This window comes from Prionailurus viverrinus, chromosome B1 (assembly GCF_022837055.1).
Source record: "Prionailurus viverrinus isolate Anna chromosome B1, UM_Priviv_1.0, whole genome shotgun sequence".
Lineage (NCBI taxonomy): Eukaryota > Metazoa > Chordata > Mammalia > Carnivora > Felidae > Prionailurus > Prionailurus viverrinus.
The window spans coordinates 45,576,290-45,584,027 of record NC_062564.1 but is presented as its reverse complement, the minus strand read 5'-3'; positions in this window follow the sequence as shown (position 1 = coordinate 45,584,027).

Here is a 7,738-nt window from a genome sequence, read left to right as displayed (position 1 = left end):
AGAGCAAGAAGACCCAGTGACTATAACTTTCAGGAGCACTTTGGACCTGTGGCCTTCTCAGGAGTCGTCCTGGTCCCTTTGCAGCAAAGTCTTACCCATGTCAACATCACACACACGATGGCATTCTATAGTGTGCACTGGAAGACTTTGACCCCCTTGAAGACCCCCTTTATTAGACTTTGACCCCCTTGAAGACCGGGGCTTTGAGGATGGGTGTGGGCCAGTGGGGAGCCTGGGCTTTGGCCTGGATTCTACCAAATGCTCAAGGTCAACTCCTGAGCCTTTCCAAGACTCAGTGTCCCCACCTACACAATGAGGGAAAGAACTGGGGAATTTTCTGAACTGAATTGTGTCCTCTCCTAAACTTCTATGTTGAATTTCTAACCCCAGTATTTCAGAATGTGATTGTATGTAGAGATAGGGTCTTCAAAAAGGAAGTAAGATTAAATGAGGTCATTAGTTTAGTGTCCTTATAAGAATAGGAGATTAGGACACAGACATTTACAGAGGGAAACAGGGGGAAGTTTATGTAAGATACAAGGAGGAGAAGAGGGCCATGTACAAGTCAAGGAGAGAAGCTTTAGAGTAAACCAAGCCTAAGTCCGTTTCTGCTGCTGTATATATAAAAAAAATGTCATGAACTGGGTGGATTTTAACAACAGAAATTTATTTCTTGTACTATTGGAGGCTGGAAATCCAAGATTAGGGTGGCAACATGGTGCCCTCTTCTGGGCAGCAGACTTCTCGTGTCCTCATGTGGTGGAAAGGATAGGGATTTCTCTGGGACCTTTTCTAAGAGCACTAATCCCGATCATGAGGGCTCCACCCTCCTGGCTTAACACTTCCCAAAGGCCCCACTTCCTAATACATCACCTTTGGGTTTAGGGTTTCAACATATGAGTCTTGGAGGGCAGAGGAGACACAAACATTCAGACTATACTACATCTTGATCTTGGAATTCTAGCCTCCAGAATTTTAAGAAAATAACTTTCTACTGCTTAAGCAACCCAAATTGTGGTACTTTATATGGCAGCTGAGATATTGTGATCTATAAGAAATATTTTTTCCGATGACCGAAATGTATTTCTCATATATATTTGTTGTTCATCCACAGTTCCTGCCTCACAGCTCCTGAACCCTTGGGATTTCCTAAGCAATAAAGACAATGGGAGCATCTTTTAATGTATCTGGTGTCTTATTTTCAGATTCTGAAATCTTCAGAGCCATAAAGGCAAAATTGATGTCTTGTTATTCATAACAGACCCTTTCCACCACAACTGGGTTTATGTTAATGAGATGATTTGGGGAAAGTACCTAATGGGGGCTGGTTGCCAGGGGAAGCAACCATGAATAGAGAGGGTTGGAACTTTCAGTCCTACCTCCTGACTTCAGTGAATTGGAGAAGGGCTGGAGGTTAAGTTCAATCACCAATAGTCAACGATTTTTAATCAAGTATGTCTGTGTAACGAAGCTCCCAGAAGGAAGTGATTCAGAGAATTTCCAGGTTGGGAAACCCGAATATTTCCATGTGCCACCATGCCAGACCCCAAGCTCCACAAGGACAGAAGCTCTTTGTCCAGGACCTTGCCCTATGTGTCTCTTCATCTGGCTATTGATTTGTATCCTTTAATATCCTTTGAAATAGACCAGTAATCTAGTGAGTGAGTGGGTTTTCTGAGTTTTGTGAGCTGCTCTAGCAAATTAACTGAACCCAAGGAGGGGGTCACAGGAACCTTTGATTTATAGCCAGTCGGTCAGAAGCACAGATAACAACCTGGGCTTGCAACTGCCATCTGACTTGGGGGCAGTCTTGTGAGCATCTGATGCTGGCTCTAGGTAGATAGTGTCAGAATTGAGTTAAATGTAGGACACACAACTGGTGTCCTGAGTACAGCTTGGTTGTGTGTGTGGAGAACCCACCCTCCACAAACTGGAATTGAGTCCAGAACCCAAAATAGCAGCCCCTAGCAAACTAATACAAGGAGGTCTTAGCTAGAGTTCTTTTAGCCCCTTTGAGAAGGTGCTGAAAGCTAGAGACTCTCTGGGAAAATGTGAAATATACAGAAATTTATAAACCATTCAGGGCCTCAGTGACCTACCTATGGATTCTTACTGTCCTGAGGCCTTCTGGAAGCTTGGTTGATTACTTGATTTTTCATGAGGCAGAAACAGAAAGGCAATAAAATCTCAGATGATAGTGAGACATTTCTGTGGACATAGGCCTTTAGGAAAAGTTAAAATCTGAAAATAAAGGAAGCCACGTTCCCTGAAAGTAACTTCAGTCCCTTAACTTAGGAGAAAAAAAATTAATCTTTGTGTTTTTTTTATCTTTGCAGACATCAGAATACCCCCCCCCCCCACTTAGAGCATTCTCCTTACTTTTCCAGTTTTGCTTGAAAACACAAATAAATGAGGCAATCTTAATATGCTATGATATTCAGGAAAATTTCCCTTTTCTACCCAGATCTAAAGGATGAAAACATTCAACCATCTTACTTTAAAGGAAAATGGTGTGCGGTGGGCAAGTAAGGAAGTGATTCAGTTTCCAGCTCTAAAATGTTTACCCCTTTAGGGGTGCCTGGGTGGCTCAGTCGGTTAAGCATCTGACTTCAGCTCAGGTCATGATCTCCCGGTTTGTGAGTTCGAGCCCTGCATCGGGCTCTGTGCTGACAGCTCAGAGCCTGGAGCCTGCTTTGGATTCTGTGTCTCCCTCTCTCTCTGCCCCTCCCATGCTCATACTCTGTCTCTCTCTGTTCCTCAATAATAAATAAACGTTTAAAAAAATTAAAAAATAAAATAAAATAAAATGTTTACCCTCTCCATCACAGAACCTTTATGAACAACTAAGCGCTCAGACTTTAGCTAGAAAATTCCTATACTTGGCATGTTTATCCTTCTTCTTCCCAACCTGGTCTCCCACCCCATGGTCCACAACTTATCGCCACTAGGACTGAATATTTCTGGTTCTAAGATTCCCTCCACACTCTCTTTTTTGTACCCACCTCCGTTTCCCCATTCTGTAAAATCAGCAGGTTGATAAGATCTCTATGGTCCCTTCCAACTGAAAAAAAAAAAAAGCTATGATTTTATGATTCTCTGAATCCCAGTGCTGTGGTAGCTCTAATTTCAGTCTTGTCTTTAATTCTTTGCTTTGCTTCACAGAGCAGGAGAATAGCTTATGTTGCAAAAATGCATCCCAGAGAGGAGGGCCCCAGGGACCAGGAACAGGGTGAAGGCAGGCGGGGCTAACATGGAGCACAACAGCCTGACCCTATGTAGGAGGAGGGAGGGGCCTTGAATGAGGGTTGTAGAAAACCTTGCTTGGCAATTTGGCTATGCTGATAATTACAGGGCAGGGAAGTTGGGAGTGAAGGGACAGTGATGGACATTTGGATTAAGAGAGCTGTTCCAGGGGTAACTTGGCTCTGTTGGAGAATTGGGAGAGCTGGCAGAGAGCCAAGGATAAACCTTGAACAGAGTTTTAGGAGATAATCCACATGTCCTGTGCACATTGCTTTTTTTTTTCTTTTTTTTTTTTTTTTTTTAATAGTGGAAGGGAGTTTTTCTTGACATAAAATGGAAGGTCACTGGCTTACTCTTGCACTTAATGTAACAGGTCTCAGATGCTCCTATCAGACAGAACCCAGGATAAGTAATGCATAACTAAAGAACTTCTGTAAGAATTAAATTAGATAAAATGGGCAAATGCAATTTGGAAGTTGTCATGTGTAAATCCAGTGAGGCAGGTGTGTCACAGAAAAGCACTGGTTCTGTAAACAAAACAAAACAAAAAGATCTAAGATTTAGCTTTGCACTTGGCATTTAGTGAGACCTTGTAACCCAACCTCACACTTTAAAGGTGAATGGAGGTTGTAATTGTAATAACAATTACAGGATGAATTGGTAATAATAAAAATAAATCTCCTTTCAAAAAGGAACTACATTCTCCAGCAACTTCAGCTTTCTTCTTGACTCTGAAGAATTTTCTCCCGTAAGTTCCCTTTCCATGATGGACTTGGCTGGGTCAGTGTTCCGTTCACACTAGCTACAAATGGCACTTTCCGATGTCAAAGTTCTGAACCAAACTCTACTGCATCCTTTAAAATTGTCCAGTGAAGAGTCATTCACTCTGGTTCATTTACCATTTTTTTTTTTAGGGTCTCCAAAGGGCGTCAGAAAAGTATTGAAAGAAACTGGGCAGTCTTTTATGAGACTACCACAAAAATGATTTCCATTGTAGCATTGGTTTAAATATTATATTTGTAAGTGTTATGGCCATACAACATACAATACATGTTGTAGAGACACAATGGGTATCTCTGGCGATGGAATTATGGGTGATTTTTGGCACTATATATATATACACACACATATATATGTAAATAAATATGTATATGTAATTTTTTTGTAAGTGTTCTTCAATGAGCATGTATTTTTCTTTTGAATTATATTTAAAAAAAACATTACAATTGGGGACGCCTGGGTGGCTCAGTTGGTTAGGTGTCCGATATCAGCTCAGGTCTGATCTCACCATTAGTGAGTTCGAGCCCCGCGTCAGGCTCTGTGCTGACAGCTCAGAGCCTGGAGCCTGCTTCAGATTCTGTGTCTCCCCCTGTCTCTGACCCTCCCCCACTCACACTCTGTCTCTCTCTCTCTCTCTCTCTCTCTCTCTCTCAAAAATAAATAAACTTTAAAAAAATATTAAAAACAAAAAAAATTGTCCCTAGCCGTGGTTGAGTTAGGCCCATATCTTGTCCAAGGATAGGCTCTTCTCTCAATTACAATTATGTCTCTTTTTTAACTCAAAGGCTTCAGTGGCCCTTTAATCCAAAGGAGAGTCTTCTCCTGAGGTGTCCATTTCCTTAAAGATATCTGGGAAATGCCAGTTGAGAGAGCCACTCACTTCTTCCAGAACCCGTAATAGTTTTGTATTTCCCCTTCCTTTACAGATCTTTAGCCAAAGAGTAAGGGCCTGTTTTATATCAATGTAAAATCAAGCACAAAATCAGAAGTGCTTGGAGTACGGAGAAAGTAGAACTGCCTCAGGGTTGGGTGTTGCTGGGTTAATATTACGAAGAGAGAGAAGGCAAGGGCATTAAGGGTGCATACAAGAAAGTAATTGCAGTGATGGACCCTGGAATCTAAGCTGGTAACAGTAAAATGAGTTTACTGTGGGTGGTGGGCTATAAAGAATTAGTGAAGGGGCACTTGGTTGGCTCAGTCTGTTGAGCGTCCGACTTTGGCTCAGATCATGATCTCACAGTCCGTGAGTTCCAGTCCCCCGTCGGGCTCTGTGCTGACATCTTGGAGCCTGGAGCCTGCTTCAGATTCTGTGTCTGCCTCTCTCTCTGCCCCTCCCCCGCTCATGCTTCTGTCTCTCTCTCTGTCAAAAATAAATAAATATTAAAAAAAAAATTAGTGAAAAGAGCACTGGGCTCAGTAAATTGGCAATCCTCATTAACCCAAAGTCTTGTTCGAATTGAGTTGCTTAGAAGAAACAAGCAGAAGTGGAAGGAAGTGGTGATCAAAGGGTGGGAGGCTGGATGCCAAGATTGGGGGATAGTACTATCCTTGATCATGATAAAGACTAAGCCATGACCAAGGGAGTGTGTGGCTAAAAGGGAGTAGAGATGCATCCATACTGAGGAGGATGATAAGGAACCGAGAGGCCAGGGTTCTAGATGGATATTCATACCTTAAAGTTGAAGTGACCAAGAATGAAAACAAAAGCAGTGGGGGAGGGGAGCCCCCCTGGTGGGGGAGGGGCAGGGAGGAAGCAGTGCTAAATCTTCGGGAATGAAAATGGAAACCCCAGAGCACAGTCTGTAACTGAAGGGCAGATGGTGTGTGCTTCCAAGGGCAGGTAAAAACAAATGCCTGCAAGTTGCAAAGTGGGGAAGGCGGGTCGTAGTCAAGCCCAAGGCTCTCCTGGGAGGAAAAAAGCAGCCCCCACTTAAGAGCACCGTGCCCTGTGGGCAGCCAGTCTTCAGCTAGCACAGGAAATTGAAGAAATCAGAGAAGAATATGAACACATACCAGTTTCCTAATGGCAAGCACACTAGGAAAGGATTTTTTTTTCCTTTTTTTTCCCCTTTCAGTTTCTTTTTTATTTATAAATAAATCTATTTATTTAAATTCAAGTGAGTAGGATTTGAAGGGATTGAGAAGGGTGAAAGCCTGAGGTGTGTTGGAGGGTAAACTGAGACATATGAAACATTTTAAGAGTTTATTTGAACAAAAATCATTTTGAATCGGACAAGGCAAAATGGAAATGGTGGGAAGTGCTCTAAAGACAGGAACTAGGGGAAAGATTTTATAATGAAGATGTGGAAGCAAAGCAAGGAAATGATCTGATTTGGTTACAGCTTAAGCATTTGCCTTATTTGGAAAAGTCTGGTTGGCTGTTTGTGACTGGCAGCCCTTAGGTTTTGATTTCTTAACCTTGAGGCCTTTCAGGCTTAGGTGTTGATTTACTCTTGTGGGCTCTTAAGGCACAAAAGCCATCTCAGTGTAATGGCTTCCTTGTTTAATTAAACAGGTGGGTTAGTTAATGTACAGAACCAGAGCCCTATGGGATGAGAGTATTGGCGTCAAGGGAGGCTTAGAACTTTTCTGGAGAATGAGCTACAGAAGAACGTTGAACAGAACCCCTGGTCCCTTGTAATCAGCTGAGTAAATCTCCCTTGGTGTTGATCTCTCCAGAAGCCTGAAGGGAAGAGATGGGACCACGTCAAGGGGTGACAGATGAGTAGGAGAATAATGCGTGTGGCACTCTCTCTCGATCACTTCTATGGATTGTTTCAAAGTCTGGGTGAAGGTCATGAGGAAGACTGGTGTTCTTTGGAAGGGACCTGCCATGATGTAAGGGCAAAGTGTTTTTGTCTTCCCCATTAAGAAAAAAAATTAAGAAGACTCAACCACAGGAAGCCCGCTCGCATGCTCACGTGCCCATGGAAACAAATCGAAAAACCTACAGCTGATTGAGGAAGCTTGCCTACTGCCTAATCTCTTAACCTTCCCACAGCAGGCAGGCCGGGGAGGTGGGGGGAGGAGGACTAAAAGCCCCACATCCCAGGCAGCTAATGGCTTTTCCTTTTATGCCATGCTTTTCTAGTGATTTTATTTATTCTTTGGGTTAAGAAAAGAGTGAGAACTGGAAAAAGGAAGAGGTCTGCAACAATGCCCAGGCCAGCTGCAAGGGGAAATGGGACCCCTGTAGCAGAAGAGGTACATCCATGTCCAATCTTCCTGAAAGCCAGCCCTGTTTTCTGTTGCCTTGTGGCAGACACATGAGTGATTTATTGCTTCTAACGTCTCTTAGTTTGTAATAAAGTTTTCAGCAGCTCTTTTTAGTTGCTGCAACCCCTGCCCCTGCACACACACACACATACACACACACACACATACACACACAGACTTCACTTTGTTCTTTTTTCACAATGTCAACTCATAAAGCTTTCATCAAGTCAACCAGGTGGAAAACTCCCCTCGCTGAAAGAAGCATTCAGTCAGGGTGGTGGAGGCGAGCCATTGGGCAGAAGAGGGGAGTGGTTGACAAGGTGGGGGAAAGAAGAAAGTGTGCTTCTGGGAAGTTTTAGGTGAGGGGAAGTGAGTATAAGCTGCCCCAGGGTGTGCCCTCACAATGAAAGTTCTCCTCTCCTTTGCATGCCCCGCCCGTAAACATTCACAGAAGCTGACACATCGGTCATGACAACAATGGGGGACAAAATTCATAATA